Consider the following 20,191-nt stretch of genomic DNA (forward strand, 5'->3'; position numbering starts at 1 on the left):
TCAGAAACGAAAAAAATGGTCCATTTTCAAATGTTGCGTCTTTGAACGACAATTCAAATTTATACGTGGAAAATCACTTTTACACATAAAATGAGATGTTTAAAGTGATTTTCATCCTTCCAGGGGCCTTAAACACAAGATTTGAGGAATGGGTAAAAGTGAATGAAAATGGCCAATTTACTCATTCTGAGGCCTTAAAAAGTGTTTCTCCTCCACGGGAAGTGAATTAAATAACATTTGGAGGCCTTTATTGTTCAACAACAAACGCTCGTTTTTTGGTGAAAGAGATAACCACCCCCCTTACGACATGCTTCAGAAACGGAAAAAAAGGTCCATTTTCAAATGTTGCGCCTTTGAACTACAATTCACATTTGTACGTGGAAAATCACTTTTAAACATAAAATGAGATGTTTAAAGGGATTTTCATCCTTCCAGGGGCCTTAAACACAAGATTTGAGGAATGGGTAAAAGTGAATGAAAATGGCCAATTTACTCATTCTGAGGCCTTAAAAAGTGTTTCTCCTCCACGGGAAGTGAATTAAATAACATTTGGAGGCCTTTATTGTTCAACAACAAACGCTCGTTTTTTGGTGAAAGAGATAACCACCCCCCTTACGACATGCTTCAGAAACGAAAAAAAAGGTCCATTTTCAAATGTTGCGTCTTTGAACGACAATTCACATTTGTACGTGGATAATCACTTTTAGAGATAACATTAGATGTTTAAAGTGATTTTCAAGCTTCCAGGGGCCCTAAACACAAGATTTGAGAAATGGGTAAAAGTGAATGAAAATGGCCAATTTACTCACTCTGAGGCCTTAAAAAGTGTTTCTCCTCCACGGGAAGTGAATTACATAACATTTGGAGGCCTTTATTGTTCAACCAAAAACGCCTCTTTTTTGGTGCAAGAGATAACCACCCCCCCTACGACATGCTTCAGAAACGAAAAAAAAGGTCCATTTTCAAATGTTGCGTTCTTGAACTACAATTCACATTTGTACGTGGATAATCACTTTTAGAGATAAAATTAGATGTCTAAAGTGATTTTCAAGCTTCCAGGGGCCCTAAACACAAGATTTGAGGAATGGGTAAATGTGAATGAAAATGGCCAATATATTCACTCTGAGGCCTTAAAAAGTTTTTCTCCACCCCAGAAAGTGAAGTTAATAACATTTGTAGGCCTTTATTGTTCAATCAAAAAGGCCCGATTTTTGATGAGAGAGATAACCACCATGCTTCAGAAACTAAAAAAATGGTCCATTTTCAAATGTTGCCTCTTTGAATGACAATTCACATTTGTACGTGGATAATCACTTTCAGAGATAACATTAGATGTTTAAAGTGATTTTCAAGCTTCTAGGGGCCCTAAACACAAGATTTGAGAAATGGGTAAAAGTGAATGAAAATGGCCAATTTACTCACTCTGAGGCCTTAAAAAGTGTTTCTCCTCCATGGGAAGTGAAATAAATACCATTTGGAGGCCTTTATTGTTCAACCAAAAACGCCATTTTTTGGTGAAAGAGATAACCACCCCCCCTTACGACATGCTTCAGAAATGAAAAAAGGTCCATTTTCAAATGTTGCGTCTTTGAACTACAATTCACATTTGTACGTGGATAATCACTTTTAGAGATAAAATTAGATGTTTAAAGTGATTTTCAAGCTTCCAGGGGCCCTAAACACAAGATTTGAGGAATGGGTAAATGTGAATGAAAATGGGCAATTTATTCACTCTGAGGCCTTAAAAAGTTTTTCTCCACCCCAGAAAGTGAATTAAATAACATTTGTAGGCCTTTATTGTTCAATCAAAAACGCCCGATTTTTGATGAAAGAGATAACCACCCCCCCTTACGACATCCTTCAAAAACTCAAAAAATGGTCCATTTTCAAATGTTGCCTCTTTGAACTACAATTCACATTTGTACGTGGAAAATCACTTTTAAACATGAAATGAGATGTTTAAAGTGATTTTCATGCTTCCAGGGGCCTTAAACACAAGATTTGAGGAATGGGTAAAAGTGCATGAAAATGGCCAATTTACTCATTCTGAGGCCTTAAAAAGTGTTTCTCCTCCACGGGAAGTCAATTAAATAACATTTGGAGGCCTTTATTGTTCAACCAAAAACACCGTTTTTTGGTGAAAGAGATAACCACCCCCCCTACGACATGCTTCAGAAACGAAAAAAAAGGTCCATTTTCAAATGTTGCGTCTTTGAACTACAATTCACATTTGTACGTGGATAATCACTTTTAGAGATAAAATTAGATGTTTAAAGTGATTTTCAAGCTTCCAGGGGCCCTAAACACAAGATTTGAGGAATGGGTAAATGTGAATGAAAATGGCCAATTTATTCACTCTGAGGCCTTAAAAAGGTTTTCTCCACCCCAGAGAGTGAATTAAATAACATTTGTAGGCCTTTATTGTTCAATCAAAAACGCCCGATTTTTGATGAAAGAGATAACCACCCCCCCTTACGACATGCTTCAGAAACTAAAAAAATGGTCCATTTTCAAATGTTGCCTCTTTGAACTACAATTCACATTTGTACGTGGAAAATCACTTTTAAACATAAAATGAGATGTTTAAAGTGATTTTCATGCTTCCAGGGGCCCTAAACACAAGATTTGAGGAATGGGTAAATGTGAATGAAAATGGCCAATTTATTCACTCTGAGGCCTTAAAAAGGTTTTCTCCACCCCAGAAAGTGAATTAAATAACATTTGTAGGCCTTTATTGTTCAATCAAAAACGCCTGATTTTTGATGAAAGAGATAACCACCCCCCCTTACGACATGCTTCAGAAACTAAAAAAATTGTCAATTTTCAAATGTTGCCTCTTTGAACCACAATTCACATTTGTACGTGGAAAATCACTTTTAAACATAAAATGAGATGTTTAAAGTGATTTTCATGCTTCCAGGGGCCTTAAACACAAGATTTGAGGTATGGGTAAAAGTGAATGAAAATGGCCAATTTACTCACTCTGAGGCCTTAAAAAGTTTTTCTCCTCCACGGGAAGTGAAAAAAATAACATTTAGAGGCATTTATTGTTCAATCAAAAACGCCTGTTTTTTGGTGAAAGAGATAACCACCCCCCCCCTTACGACATGCTTCAGAAACGAAAAAAATGGTCCATTTTCAAATGTTGCGTCTTTGAACGACAATTCACATTTGTACGTGGATAATCACTTTTAGAGATAACATTAGATGTTCAAAGTGATTTTCAAGCTTCCAGGGGCCCTAAACACAAGATTTGAGAAATGGGTAAAAGTGAATGAAAATGGCCAATTTACTCACTCTGAGGCCTTAAAATGTGTTTCTCCTCCATGGGAAGTGAATTAAATACCATTTGGAGGCCTTTATTGTTCAACCAAAAACACCGTTTTTTGGTGAAAGAGATAACCACCCCCCCTTACGACATGCTTCAGAAACGAAAAAAAGGTCAATTTTCAAATGTTGCGTCTTTGAACTACAATTCACATTTGTACGTGGATAATCACTTTTAGAGATAAAATTAGATGTTTAAAGTGATTTTCAAGCTTCCAGGGTTCCTAAACACAAGATTTGAGGAATGGGTAAAAATGAATGAAAATGGCCAATTTACTCACTCTGCGGCCTTAAAAAGTGTTTCTCCTCCACGGGAAGTGAAAAAAATAACATTTGGAGGAATTTATTGTTCAACCAAAAATGCCTGTTTTTTGGTGAAAGAGATAACCACCCCCCCTTACGACATGCTTCAGAAACTAAAAAAATGGTCCATTTTCAAATGTTGCCTCTTTGAACTACAATTCACATTTGTACGTGGAAAATCACTTTTAAACATAAAATGAGATGTTTAAAGTGATTTTCATGCTTCCAGGGTCCTTAAACACAAGATTTGAGGAATGGGTAAAAGTGAATGAAAATGGCCAATTTACTCATTCTGAGGCCTTAAAAAGTGTTTCTCCTCCACGGGAAGTGAAAAAAATAACATTTGGAGGCATTTATTGTTCAATCAAAATCGCCTGTTTTTTGGTGAAAGAGATAACCACCCCCCCTTACGACGCTTCAGAAACGAAAAAAATGGTCCGTTTTCAAATGTTGCCTCTTTGAACTACAATTCACATTTGTACGTGGAAAATCACGTTTAGAGATAAAATTAGATGTTTAAAGTGATTTTCAAGCTTCCAGGGACCCTAAACACAAGATTTGAGAAATGGGTAAAAGTGAATGAAAATGGCCAATTTACTCACTCTGAGGCCTTAAAAACTGTTTCTCCTCCATGGGAAGTGAATTAAATAACATTTGGAGGCCTTTATTGTTCAACCAAAAACGCCCGTTTTTTGGTGAAAGAGATAACCACCCCCCCTTACGACATGCTTTGGAAACGAAAAAAAAGGTCCATTTTCGAATGTTGCGTCTTTGAACTACAATTCACATTTGTACGTGGATAATCACTTTTAGAGATAAAATGAGATGTTTAAAGTGATTTTCATGCTTCCAGGGGCCTTAAACACAAGATTTGAGGTATGGGTAAAAGTGAATGAAAATGGCCAATTTACTCACTCTGAGGCCTTAAAAAGTTTTTCTCCTCCACGGGAAGTGAAAAAAATAACATTTAGAGGCATTTATTGTTCAATCAAAAACGCCTGTTTTTTGGTGAAAGAGATAACCACCCTTACGACATGCTTCAGAAACGAAAAAAATGGTCCATTTTCAAATGTTGCCTCTTTGAACTACAATTCACATTTGTACGTGGAAAATCACTTTTAAACATAAAATGAGATGTTTAAAGTGATTTTCATGCTTCCAGGGTCCTTAAACACAAGATTTGAGAAATGCGTAAAAGTGAATGAAAATGGCCAATTTACTCACTCTGAGGCCTTAAAAAGTGTTTCTCCTCCATGGGAAGTGAATTAAATAACATTTGGAGGCCTTTATTGTTCAACCAAAAACGCCCGTTTTTTGGTGAAAGAGATAACCACCCCCCCTTACGACATGCTTTCGAAACGAAAAAAAAGGTCCATTTTCGAATGTTGCGTCTTTGAACTACAATTCACATTTGTACGTGGATAATCACTTTTAGAGATAAAATTAGATGTTTAAAGTGATTTTCAAGCTTCCAGGGGCCCTAAACACAAGATTTGAGGAATGGGTAAATGTGAATGAAAATGGCCAATTTATTCACTCTGAGGCCTTAAAAAGGTTTTCTCCACCCCAGAAAGTGAATTAAATAACATTTGTAGGCCTTTATTGTTCAATCAAAAATGCCCGATTTTTGATGAAAGAGATAACCACCCCCCCTTACGACATGCTTCAGAAACTAAAAAAATGGTCCATTTTCAAATGTTGCCTCTTTGAACTACAATTCACATTTGTACGTGGAAAATCACTTTTAAACATAAAATGAGATGTTTAAAGGGATTTTCATGCTTCCAGGGGCCTTAAACACAAGATTTGAGGAATGGGTAAAAATGAATGAAAATGGCCAATTTACTCACTCTGCGGCCTTAAAAAGTGTTTCTCCTCCACGGGAAGTGAAAAAAATAACATTTGGAGGAATTTATTGTTCAACCAAAAATGCCTGTTTTTGGTGAAAGAGATAACCACCCCCCCTTACGACATGCTTCAGAAACGAAAAAAAAGGTCCATTTTCAAATGTTGCGTCTTTGAACGACAATTCACATTTGTACGTGGATAATCACTTTTAGAGATAAAATTAGATGTTTAAAGTGATTTTCAAGCTTCCAGGGGCCTTAAACACAAGATTTGAGGAATGGGTAAAAGTGAATGAAAATGGCCAATTTACTCACTCTGAGGCCTTAAAAAGTGTTTCTCATCCACGGGAAGTGAAAAAAATCACATTTGGAGGCATTTATTGTTCAATCAAAAACGCCTGTTTTTTGGTGAAAGAGATAACCACCCCCCCTTACGACATGCTTCAGAAACGAAAAAAATGGTCCATTTTCAAATGTTGCGTCTTTGAACGACAATTCACATTTGTACGTGGATAATCACTTTTAGAGACAACATTAGATGTTTAAAGTGATTTTCAAGCTTCCAGGGGCCCTAAACACAAGATTTGAGGAATGGGTAAAAGTGAATGAAAATGGCCAATTTACTCACTCTGCGGCCTTAAAAAGTGTTTCTCCTCCACGGGAAGTGAAAAAAATAACATTTGGAGGCATTTATTGCTCAATCAAAAATGCCTGTTTTTTGGTGAAAGAGATAACCACCCCCCCCTTACGACAAGCTTCAGAAACGAAAAAAATGGTCCATTTTCAAATGTTGCGTCTTTGAACGACAATTCACATTTGTACGTGGATAATCACTTTTAGAGATAAAATTAGATGTTTAAAGTGATTTTCAAGCTTCCAGGGGCCCTAAACACAAGATTTGAGGAATGGGTAAATGTGAATGAAAATGGCCAATTTATTCACTCTGAGGCCTTAAAAAGTTTTTCTCCACCCCAGAAAGTGAATTAAATAACATTTGTAGGCCTTTATTGTTCAATCAAAAACGCCCGATTTTTGATGAAAGAGATAACCACCCCCCCTTACGACATGCTTCAGAAACTAAAAAAATGGTCCATTTTCAAATGTTGCCTCTTTGAACCACAATTCACATTTGTACGTGGAAAATCACTTTTAAACATAAAATGAGATGTTTAAAGTGATTTGCATGCTTCCAGGGGCCTTAAACACAAGATTTGAGGAATGGGTAAAAGTGAATGAAAATGGCCAATTTACTCATTCTGAGGCCTTAAAAAGTGTTTCTCCTCCACGGGAAGTGAAAAAAATAACATTTGGAGGCATTTATTGTTCAATCAAAATCGCCTGTTTTTTGGTGAAAGAGATAACCACCCCCCCTTACGACATGCTTCAGAAACGAAAAAAATGGTCCATTTTCAAATGTTGCGTCTTTGAACGACAATTCAAATTTATACGTGGAAAATCACTTTTACACATAAAATGAGATGTTTAAAGTGATTTTCATCCTTCCAGGGTCCTTAAACACAAGATTTGAGGAATGGGTAAAAGTGAATGAAAATGGCCAATTTACTCATTCTGAGGCCTTAAAAAGTGTTTCTCCTCCACGGGAAGTGAAAAAAATAACATTTGGAGGCATTTATTGTTCAATCAAAATCGCCTGTTTTTTGGTGAAAGAGATAACCACCCCCCCTTACGACATGCTTCAGAAACGAAAAAAATGGTCCATTTTCAAATGTTGCGTCTTTGAACGACAATTCAAATTTATACGTGGAAAATCACTTTTACACATAAAATGAGATGTTTAAAGTGATTTTCATCCTTCCAGGGGCCTTAAACACAAGATTTGAGGAATGGGTAAAAGTGAATGAAAATGGCCAATTTACTCACTCTGCGGCCTTAAAAAGTGTTTCTCCTCCACGGGAAGTGAAAAAAATAACATTTGGAGGCATTTATTGCTCAATCAAAAATGCCTGTTTTTTGGTGAAAGAGATAACCACCCCCCCCTTACGACAAGCTTCAGAAACGAAAAAAATGGTCCATTTTCAAATGTTGCGTCTTTGAACGACAATTCACATTTGTACGTGGATAATCACTTTTAGAGATAAAATTAGATGTTTAAAGTGATTTTCAAGCTTCCAGGGGCCCTAAACACAAGATTTGAGGAATGGGTAAATGTGAATGAAAATGGCCAATTTATTCACTCTGAGGCCTTAAAAAGTTTTTCTCCACCCCAGAAAGTGAATTAAATAACATTTGTAGGCCTTTATTGTTCAATCAAAAACGCCCGATTTTTGATGAAAGAGATAACCACCCCCCCTTACGACATGCTTCAGAAACTAAAAAAATGGTCCATTTTCAAATGTTGCCTCTTTGAACCACAATTCACATTTGTACGTGGAAAATCACTTTTAAACATAAAATGAGATGTTTAAAGTGATTTGCATGCTTCCAGGGGCCTTAAACACAAGATTTGAGGAATGGGTAAAAGTGAATGAAAATGGCCAATTTACTCATTCTGAGGCCTTAAAAAGTGTTTCTCCTCCACGGGAAGTGAAAAAAATAACATTTGGAGGCATTTATTGTTCAATCAAAATCGCCTGTTTTTTGGTGAAAGAGATAACCACCCCCCCTTACGACATGCTTCAGAAACGAAAAAAATGGTCCATTTTCAAATGTTGCGTCTTTGAACGACAATTCAAATTTATACGTGGAAAATCACTTTTACACATAAAATGAGATGTTTAAAGTGATTTTCATCCTTCCAGGGGCCTTAAACACAAGATTTGAGGAATGGGTAAAAGTGAATGAAAATGGCCAATTTACTCATTCTGAGGCCTTAAAAAGTGTTTCTCCTCCACGGGAAGTGAAAAAAATAACATTTGGAGGCATTTATTGTTCAATCAAAATCGCCTGTTTTTTGGTGAAAGAGATAACCACCCCCCCTTACGACATGCTTCAGAAACGAAAAAAATGGTCCATTTTCAAATGTTGCGTCTTTGAACGACAATTCAAATTTATACGTGGAAAATCACTTTTACACATAAAATGAGATGTTTAAAGTGATTTTCATCCTTCCAGGGGCCTTAAACACAAGATTTGAGGAATGGGTAAAAGTGAATGAAAATGGCCAATTTACTCATTCTGAGGCCTTAAAAAGTGTTTCTCCTCCACGGGAAGTGAATTAAATAACATTTGGAGGCCTTTATTGTTCAACAACAAACGCTCGTTTTTTGGTGAAAGAGATAACCACCCCCCTTACGACATGCTTCAGAAACGAAAAAAAAGGTCCATTTTCAAATGTTGCGCCTTTGAACTACAATTCACATTTGTACGTGGAAAATCACTTTTAAACATAAAATGAGATGTTTAAAGGGATTTTCATCCTTCCAGGGGCCTTAAACACAAGATTTGAGGAATGGGTAAAAGTGAATGAAAATGGCCAATTTACTCATTCTGAGGCCTTAAAAAGTGTTTCTCCTCCACGGGAAGTGAATTAAATAACATTTGGAGGCCTTTATTGTTCAACAACAAACGCTCGTTTTTTGGTGAAAGAGATAACCACCCCCCTTACGACATGCTTCAGAAACGAAAAAAAAGGTCCATTTTCAAATGTTGCGTCTTTGAACGACAATTCACATTTGTACGTGGATAATCACTTTTAGAGATAACATTAGATGTTTAAAGTGATTTTCAAGCTTCCAGGGGCCCTAAACACAAGATTTGAGAAATGGGTAAAAGTGAATGAAAATGGCCAATTTACTCACTCTGAGGCCTTAAAAAGTGTTTCTCCTCCACGGGAAGTGAATTACATAACATTTGGAGGCCTTTATTGTTCAACCAAAAACGCCTCTTTTTTGGTGCAAGAGATAACCACCCCCCCTACGACATGCTTCAGAAACGAAAAAAAAGGTCCATTTTCAAATGTTGCGTTCTTGAACTACAATTCACATTTGTACGTGGATAATCACTTTTAGAGATAAAATTAGATGTCTAAAGTGATTTTCAAGCTTCCAGGGGCCCTAAACACAAGATTTGAGGAATGGGTAAATGTGAATGAAAATGGCCAATATATTCACTCTGAGGCCTTAAAAAGTTTTTCTCCACCCCAGAAAGTGAAGTTAATAACATTTGTAGGCCTTTATTGTTCAATCAAAAAGGCCCGATTTTTGATGAGAGAGATAACCACCCCCCCTTACAACATGCTTCAGAAACTAAAAAAATGGTCCATTTTCAAATGTTGCCTCTTTGAATGACAATTCACATTTGTACGTGGATAATCACTTTCAGAGATAACATTAGATGTTTAAAGTGATTTTCAAGCTTCTAGGGGCCCTAAACACAAGATTTGAGAAATGGGTAAAAGTGAATGAAAATGGCCAATTTACTCACTCTGAGGCCTTAAAAAGTGTTTCTCCTCCATGGGAAGTGAAATAAATACCATTTGGAGGCCTTTATTGTTCAACCAAAAACGCCATTTTTTGGTGAAAGAGATAACCACCCCCCCTTACGACATGCTTCAGAAATGAAAAAAGGTCCATTTTCAAATGTTGCGTCTTTGAACTACAATTCACATTTGTACGTGGATAATCACTTTTAGAGATAAAATTAGATGTTTAAAGTGATTTTCAAGCTTCCAGGGGCCCTAAACACAAGATTTGAGGAATGGGTAAATGTGAATGAAAATGGGCAATTTATTCACTCTGAGGCCTTAAAAAGTTTTTCTCCACCCCAGAAAGTGAATTAAATAACATTTGTAGGCCTTTATTGTTCAATCAAAAACGCCCGATTTTTGATGAAAGAGATAACCACCCCCCCTTACGACATCCTTCAAAAACTCAAAAAATGGTCCATTTTCAAATGTTGCCTCTTTGAACTACAATTCACATTTGTACGTGGAAAATCACTTTTAAACATGAAATGAGATGTTTAAAGTGATTTTCATGCTTCCAGGGGCCTTAAACACAAGATTTGAGGAATGGGTAAAAGTGCATGAAAATGGCCAATTTACTCATTCTGAGGCCTTAAAAAGTGTTTCTCCTCCACGGGAAGTCAATTAAATAACATTTGGAGGCCTTTATTGTTCAACCAAAAACACCGTTTTTTGGTGAAAGAGATAACCACCCCCCCTTACGACATGCTTTCGAAACGAAAAAAAAGGTCCATTTTCGAATGTTGCGTCTTTGAACTACAATTCACATTTGTACGTGGATAATCACTTTTAGAGATAAAATTAGATGTTTAAAGTGATTTTCAAGCTTCCAGGGGCCCTAAACACAAGATTTGAGGAATGGGTAAATGTGAATGAAAATGGCCAATTTATTCACTCTGAGGCCTTAAAAAGGTTTTCTCCACCCCAGAGAGTGAATTAAATAACATTTGTAGGCCTTTATTGTTCAATCAAAAACGCCCGATTTTTGATGAAAGAGATAACCACCCCCCCTTACGACATGCTTCAGAAACTAAAAAATTGGTCCATTTTCAAATGTTGCCTCTTTGAACTACAATTCACATTTGTACGTGGAAAATCACTTTTAAACATAAAATGAGATGTTTAAAGTGATTTTCATGCTTCCAGGGGCCCTAAACACAAGATTTGAGGAATGGGTAAATGTGAATGAAAATGGCCAATTTATTCACTCTGAGGCCTTAAAAAGGTTTTCTCCACCCCAGAAAGTGAATTAAATAACATTTGTAGGCCTTTATTGTTCAATCAAAAACGCCTGATTTTTGATGAAAGAGATAACCACCCCCCCTTACGACATGCTTCAGAAACTAAAAAAATTGTCCATTTTCAAATGTTGCCTCTTTGAACCACAATTCACATTTGTACGTGGAAAATCACTTTTAAACATAAAATGAGATGTTTAAAGTGATTTTCATGCTTCCAGGGGCCTTAAACACAAGATTTGAGGTATGGGTAAAAGTGAATGAAAATGGCCAATTTACTCACTCTGAGGCCTTAAAAAGTTTTTCTCCTCCACGGGAAGTGAAAAAAATAACATTTAGAGGCATTTATTGTTCAATCAAAAACGCCTGTTTTTTGGTGAAAGAGATAACCACCCCCCCCCTTACGACATGCTTCAGAAACGAAAAAAATGGTCCATTTTCAAATGTTGCGTCTTTGAACGACAATTCACATTTGTACGTGGATAATCACTTTTAGAGATAACATTAGATGTTCAAAGTGATTTTCAAGCTTCCAGGGGCCCTAAACACAAGATTTGAGAAATGGGTAAAAGTGAATGAAAATGGCCAATTTACTCACTCTGAGGCCTTAAAATGTGTTTCTCCTCCATGGGAAGTGAATTAAATACCATTTGGAGGCCTTTATTGTTCAACCAAAAACACCGTTTTTTGGTGAAAGAGATAACCACCCCCCCTTACGACATGCTTCAGAAACGAAAAAAAGGTCAATTTTCAAATGTTGCGTCTTTGAACTACAATTCACATTTGTACGTGGATAATCACTTTTAGAGATAAAATTAGATGTTTAAAGTGATTTTCAAGCTTCCAGGGTTCCTAAACACAAGATTTGAGGAATGGGTAAAAATGAATGAAAATGGCCAATTTACTCACTCTGCGGCCTTAAAAAGTGTTTCTCCTCCACGGGAAGTGAAAAAAATAACATTTGGAGGAATTTATTGTTCAACCAAAAATGCCTGTTTTTTGGTGAAAGAGATAACCACCCCCCCTTACGACATGCTTCAGAAACTAAAAAAATGGTCCATTTTCAAATGTTGCCTCTTTGAACTACAATTCACATTTGTACGTGGAAAATCACTTTTAAACATAAAATGAGATGTTTAAAGTGATTTTCATGCTTCCAGGGTCCTTAAACACAAGATTTGAGGAATGGGTAAAAGTGAATGAAAATGGCCAATTTACTCATTCTGAGGCCTTAAAAAGTGTTTCTCCTCCACGGGAAGTGAAAAAAATAACATTTGGAGGCATTTATTGTTCAATCAAAATCGCCTGTTTTTTGGTGAAAGAGATAACCACCCCCCCTTACGACGCTTCAGAAACGAAAAAAATGGTCCGTTTTCAAATGTTGCCTCTTTGAACTACAATTCACATTTGTACGTGGAAAATCACGTTTAGAGATAAAATTAGATGTTTAAAGTGATTTTCAAGCTTCCAGGGACCCTAAACACAAGATTTGAGAAATGGGTAAAAGTGAATGAAAATGGCCAATTTACTCACTCTGAGGCCTTAAAAACTGTTTCTCCTCCATGGGAAGTGAATTAAATAACATTTGGAGGCCTTTATTGTTCAACCAAAAACGCCCGTTTTTTGGTGAAAGAGATAACCACCCCCCCTTACGACATGCTTTGGAAACGAAAAAAAAGGTCCATTTTCGAATGTTGCGTCTTTGAACTACAATTCACATTTGTACGTGGATAATCACTTTTAGAGATAAAATGAGATGTTTAAAGTGATTTTCATGCTTCCAGGGGCCTTAAACACAAGATTTGAGGTATGGGTAAAAGTGAATGAAAATGGCCAATTTACTCACTCTGAGGCCTTAAAAAGTTTTTCTCCTCCACGGGAAGTGAAAAAAATAACATTTAGAGGCATTTATTGTTCAATCAAAAACGCCTGTTTTTTGGTGAAAGAGATAACCACCCTTACGACATGCTTCAGAAACGAAAAAAATGGTCCATTTTCAAATGTTGCCTCTTTGAACTACAATTCACATTTGTACGTGGAAAATCACTTTTAAACATAAAATGAGATGTTTAAAGTGATTTTCATGCTTCCAGGGTCCTTAAACACAAGATTTGAGAAATGCGTAAAAGTGAATGAAAATGGCCAATTTACTCACTCTGAGGCCTTAAAAAGTGTTTCTCCTCCATGGGAAGTGAATTAAATAACATTTGGAGGCCTTTATTGTTCAACCAAAAACGCCCGTTTTTTGGTGAAAGAGATAACCACCCCCCCTTACGACATGCTTTCGAAACGAAAAAAAAGGTCCATTTTCGAATGTTGCGTCTTTGAACTACAATTCACATTTGTACGTGGATAATCACTTTTAGAGATAAAATTAGATGTTTAAAGTGATTTTCAAGCTTCCAGGGGCCCTAAACACAAGATTTGAGGAATGGGTAAATGTGAATGAAAATGGCCAATTTATTCACTCTGAGGCCTTAAAAAGGTTTTCTCCACCCCAGAAAGTGAATTAAATAACATTTGTAGGCCTTTATTGTTCAATCAAAAATGCCCGATTTTTGATGAAAGAGATAACCACCCCCCCTTACGACATGCTTCAGAAACTAAAAAAATGGTCCATTTTCAAATGTTGCCTCTTTGAACTACAATTCACATTTGTACGTGGAAAATCACTTTTAAACATAAAATGAGATGTTTAAAGGGATTTTCATGCTTCCAGGGGCCTTAAACACAAGATTTGAGGAATGGGTAAAAATGAATGAAAATGGCCAATTTACTCACTCTGCGGCCTTAAAAAGTGTTTCTCCTCCACGGGAAGTGAAAAAAATAACATTTGGAGGAATTTATTGTTCAACCAAAAATGCCTGTTTTTGGTGAAAGAGATAACCACCCCCCCTTACGACATGCTTCAGAAACGAAAAAAAAGGTCCATTTTCAAATGTTGCGTCTTTGAACGACAATTCACATTTGTACGTGGATAATCACTTTTAGAGATAAAATTAGATGTTTAAAGTGATTTTCAAGCTTCCAGGGGCCTTAAACACAAGATTTGAGGAATGGGTAAAAGTGAATGAAAATGGCCAATTTACTCACTCTGAGGCCTTAAAAAGTGTTTCTCATCCACGGGAAGTGAAAAAAATCACATTTGGAGGCATTTATTGTTCAATCAAAAACGCCTGTTTTTTGGTGAAAGAGATAACCACCCCCCCTTACGACATGCTTCAGAAACGAAAAAAATGGTCCATTTTCAAATGTTGCGTCTTTGAACGACAATTCACATTTGTACGTGGATAATCACTTTTAGAGACAACATTAGATGTTTAAAGTGATTTTCAAGCTTCCAGGGGCCCTAAACACAAGATATGAGAAATGGGTAAAAGTGAATGAAAATGGCCAATTTACTCACTCTGAGGCCTTAAAAAGTGTTTCTCCTCCATGGGAAGTGAATTAAATACCATTTGGAGGCCTTTATTGTTCAACCAAAAATGCTGTTTTTTGGTGAAAGAGATAACTACCCCCCCTTACGACATGCTTCAGAAAAGAAAAAAAAGGTCCATTTTCAAATGTTGCGTCTTTGAACTAAAATTCACATTTGTACGTGGATAATCACTTTTAGAGATAAAATTAGATGTTTAAAGTGATTTTCAAGCTTCCAGGGACCCTAAACACAAGATTTGAGAAATGGGTAAAAGTGAATGAAAATGGCCAATTTACTCACTCTGAGGCCTTAAAAAGTGTTTCTCCTCCATGGGAAGTGAATTAAATAACATTTGGAGGCCTTTATTGTTCAACCAAAAACGCCCGTTTTTTGGTGAAAGAGATAACCACCCCCCCTTACGACATGCTTTCGAAACGAAAAAAAAGGTCCATTTTCGAATGTTGCGTCTTTGAACTACAATTCACATTTGTACGTGGATAATCACTTTTAGAGATAAAATTAGATGTTTAAAGTGATTTTCAAGCTTCCAGGGGCCCTAAACACAAGATTTGAGGAATGGGTAAATGTGAATGAAAATGGCCAATTTATTCACTCTGAGGCCTTAAAAAGGTTTTCTCCACCCCAGAAAGTGAATTAAATAACATTTGTAGGCCTTTATTGTTCAATCAAAAACGCCTGATTTTTGATGAAAGAGATAACCACCCCCCCCTTACGACATGCTTCAGAAACTAAAAAAATGGTCCATTTTCAAATGTTGCCTCTTTGAACTACAATTCACATTTGTACGTGGAAAATCACTTTTAAACATAAAATGAGATGTTTAAAGTGATTTTCATGCTTCCAGGGGCCTTAAACACAAGATTTGAGGAATGGGTAAAAGTGAATGAAAATGGCCAATTTACTCACTCTGAGGCCTTAAAAAGTGTTTCTCATCCACGGGAAGTGAAAAAAATAACATTTGGAGGCATTTATTGTTCAATCAAAAACGCCTGTTTTTTCTTGAAAGAGATAACCACCCCCCGTTACGACATTCTTCAGAAACGAAAAAAAAGGTCCATTTTCAAATGTTGCGTCTTTGAACGAAAATTCACATTTGTACGTGGATTATCACTTTTAGAGATAACATTAGATGTTTAAAGTGATTTTCAAGCTTCCAGGGGCCCTAAACACAAGATTTGAGAAATGGGTAAAAGTGAATGAAAATGGCCAATTTACTCACTCTGAGGCCTTAAAAAGTGTTTCTCCTCCACGGGAAGTCAATTAAATAACATTTGGAGGCCTTTATTGTTCAACCAAAAACACCGTTTTTTGGTGAAAGAGATAACCACCCCCCCTTACGACATGCTTTCGAAACGAAAAAAAAGGTCCATTTTCGAATGTTGCGTCTTTGAACTACAATTCACATTTGTACGTGGATAATCACTTTTAGAGATAAAATTAGATGTTTAAAGTGATTTTCAAGCTTCCAGGGACCCTAAACACAAGATTTGAGAAATGGGTAAAAGTGAATGAAAATGGCCAATTTACTCACTCTGAGGCCTTAAAAAGTGTTTCTCCTCCATGGGAAGTGAATTAAATAACATTTGGAGGCCTTTATTGTTCAACAAAAAACACCCATTTTTTGGTGAAAGAGATAACCACCCCCCCTTACGACATGCTTTCGAAACGAAAAAAAAGGTCCATTTTCGAATGTTGCGTCTTTGAACTACAATTCGCATTTGTACGTGGATAATCACTTTTAGAGATAAAATTAGATGTTTAAAGTGATTTTCAAGCTTCCAGGGGCCCTAAACACAAGATTTGAGGAATGGGTAAATGTGAATGAAAATGGCCAATTTATTCACTCTGAGGCCTTAAAAAGGTTTTCTCTACCCCAGAAAGTGAATTAAATAACATTTGTAGGCCTTTATTGTTCAATCAAAAACGCCCGATTTTTGATGAAAGAGATAACCACCCCCCCTTACGACATGCTTCAGAAACTAAAAAAATGGTCCATTTTCAAATGTTGCCTCTTTGAACTACAATTCACATTTGTACGTGGAAAATCACTTTTAAACATAAAATGAGATGTTTAAAGTGATTTCCATGCTTCCAGGGGCCTTAAACACAAGATTTGAGGAATGGGTAAAAGTGAATGAAAATGGCCAATTTACTCACTCTGAGGCCTTAAAAAGTGTTTCTCATCCACAGGAAGTGAAAAAAAATCACATTTGGAGGCATTTATTGTTCAATCAAAAACGCCTGTTTTTTGGTGAAAGAGATAACCACCCCCCCTTACGACATGCTTCAGAAACGAAAAAAATGGTCCATTTTCAAATGTTGCGTCTTTGAACGACAATTCACATTTGTACGTGGATAATCACTTTTAGAGATAACATTAGATGTTTAAAGTGATTTTCAAGCTTCCAGGGGCCCTAAACACAAGATTTGAGAAATGGGTAAAAGTGAATGAAAATGGCCAATTTACTCACTCTGAGGCCTTAAAAAGTGTTTCTCCTCCACGGGAAGTGAATTACATAACATTTGGAGGCCTTTATTGTTCAACCAAAAACGCCTGTTTTTTGGTGAAAGAGATAACCACCCCCCCTACGACATGCTTCAGAAACGAAAAAAAAGGTCCATTTTCAAATGTTGCGTCCTTGAACTACAATTCACATTTGTACGTGGATAATCACTTTTAGAGATAAAATTAGATGTTTAAAGTGATTTTCAAGCTTCCAGGGGCCTTAAACACAAGATTTGAGGTATGGGTAAAAGTGAATGAAAATGGCCAATTTACTCACTCTGAGGCCTTAAAAAGTTTTTCTCCTCCACGGGAAGTGAAAAAAATAACATTTAGAGGCATTTATTGTTCAATCAAAAACGCCTGTTTTTTGGTGAAAGAGATAACCCCCCCCTTACGACATGCTTCAGAAACGAAAAAAATGGTCCATTTTCAAATGTTGCGTCTTTGAACGACAATTCACATTTGTACGTGGATAATCACTTTTAGAGATAACATTAGATGTTCAAAGTGATTTTCAAGCTTCCAGGGGCCCTAAACACAAGATTTGAGAAATGGGTAAAAGTGAATGAAAATGGCCAATTTACTCACTCTGAGGCCTTAAAATGTGTTTCTCCTCCATGGGAAGTGAATTAAATACCATTTGGAGGCCTTTATTGTTCAACCAAAAACGCCGTTTTTTGGTGAAAGAGATAACCACCCCCCATTATGACATGCTGCAGAAATGAAAAAAATGGTCCATTTTCAAATGTTGCGTCCTTGAACTACAATTCACATTTGTACGTGGATAATCACTTTTAGAGATAAAATTAGATGTTTAAAGTGATTTTCAAGCTTCCAGGGGCCATAAACACAAGATTTGAGGAATGGGTAAAAGTGAATGAAAATGGCCAATTTACTCATTCTGAGGCCTTAAAAAGTGTTTCTCCTCCAAGGGAAGTGAATTAAATAACATTTGGAGGCCTTTATTGTTCAATCAAAAACGCCCGATTTTTGATGAAAGAGATAACCACCCCCCCCTTACGACATGCTTCAGAAACTAAAAAAATGGTCCATTTTCAAATGTTGCCTCTTTGAACTACAATTCACATTTGTACGTGGAAAATCACTTTTAAACATAAAATGAGATGTTTAAAGTGATTTTCATGCTTCCAGGGGCCTTAAACACAAGATTTGAGGAATGGGTAAAAGTGAATGAAAATGGCCAATTTACTCACTCTGAGGCCTTAAAAAGTGTTTCTCCTCCACGGGAAGTGAAAAAAATAACATTTGGAGGCATTTATTGTTCAATCAAAAACGCCTGTTTTTTGTTGAAAGAGATAATCACCCCCCCTTACGACATGCTTCAGAAACGAAAAAAAAGGTCCATTTTCAAATGTTGCGTCTTTGAACGACAATTCACATTTGTACGTGGATTATCACTTTTAGAGATAACATTAGATGTTTAAAGTGATTTTCAAGCTTCCAGGGGCCCTAAACACAAGATTTGAGGAATGGGTAAATGTGAATGAAAATGGCCAATTTATTCACTCTGAGGCCTTAAAAAGTTTTTCTCCACCCCAGAAAGTGAATTAAATTACATTTGTAGGCCTTTATTGTTCAATCAAAAACGCCCGATTTTTGATGAAAGAGATAACCACCCCCCCTTACGACATGCTTCAGAAACTAAAAAAATGGTCCATTTTCAAATGTTGCCTCTTTGAACTACAATTCACATTTGTACGTGGAAAATCACTTTTAAACATAAAATGAGATGTTTAAAGTGATTTTAATGCTTCCAGGGGCCTTAAACACAAGATTTAAGGAATGGGTAAAAGTGAATGAAAATGGCCAATTTACTCATTCTGAGGCCTTAAAAAGTGTTTCTCCTCCACGGGAAGTGAAAAAAATAACAATTGGAGGCATTTATTGTTCAATCAATAACGCCTGTTTTTTGGTGAAAGAGATAACCACCCCCCCCCCTTACCACATGCTTCAGAAACGGAAAAAATGGTCCATTTTCAATTGTTGCGTCTTTGAACGACAATTCACATTTGTACGTGGATAATCACTTTTAGAGATAACATTAGATGTTTAAAGTGATTTTCAAGCTTCCAGGGGCCCTAAACACAAGATTTGAGAAATGGGTAAAAGTGCATGAAAATGGCCAATTTATTCACTGTGAGGCCTCAAAAAGTTTTTCTCCACCCCAAAAAGTGAATTAAATAACATTTGTAGGCCTTTATTGTTCAATCAAAAACGCCCGATTTTTGATGAAAGAGATAACCACCCCTCCTTACGACATGCTTCAAAAACTAAAAAAATGGTCCATTTTCAAATGTTGCCTCTTTGAACTACAATTCACAATCGTACGTGGAAAATCACTTTTAAGCATAAAATGAGATGTTTAAAGTGATTTTCATGCTTCCAGGGGCCTTAAACACAAGATTTGAGGAATGGGTAAAAGTGAATGAAAATGGCCAATTTACTCATTCTGAGGCCTTAAAAAGTGTTTCTCCTCCACGGGAAGTGAATTAAATAACATTTGGAGGCCTTTATTGTTCAACAACAAACGCCCTTTTTTTGGTGAAAGAGATAACCACCCCCCCTTACGACATGCTTCAGAAACGAAAAAAAAGGTCCATTTTCAAATGTTGCGCCTTTGAACTACAATTAACAGTTGTACGTGGATAATCACTTTTAGAGATAAAATTAGATGTTTAAAGTGATTTTCAAGCTTCCAGGGGCCCTTAACACAAGATTTGAGGAATGGGTAAATGTGAATGAAAATGGCAAATTAATTCACTCTGAGGCCTTAAAAAGTTTTTCTCCACCCCAGAAAGTGAATTAAATAACATTTGTAGGCCTTTATTGTTCAATCAAAAATGCCCGATTTTTGATGAAAGAGATAACCACCCCCCCTTACGACATGCTTCAGAAACTAAAAAAATGGTCCATTTTCAAATGTTGCCTCTTTGAACTACAATTCACATTTGTACGTGGAAAATCACTTTTAAACATAAAATGAGATGTTTAAAGGGATTTTCATGCTTCCAGGGGCCTTAAACACAAGATTTGAGGAATGGGTAAAAATGAATGAAAATGGCCAATTTACTCACTCTGCGGCCTTAA

Source organism: Triturus cristatus, chromosome 6 (genome assembly GCF_964204655.1).
Source record: "Triturus cristatus chromosome 6, aTriCri1.1, whole genome shotgun sequence".
Taxonomy (NCBI): domain Eukaryota; kingdom Metazoa; phylum Chordata; class Amphibia; order Caudata; family Salamandridae; genus Triturus; species Triturus cristatus.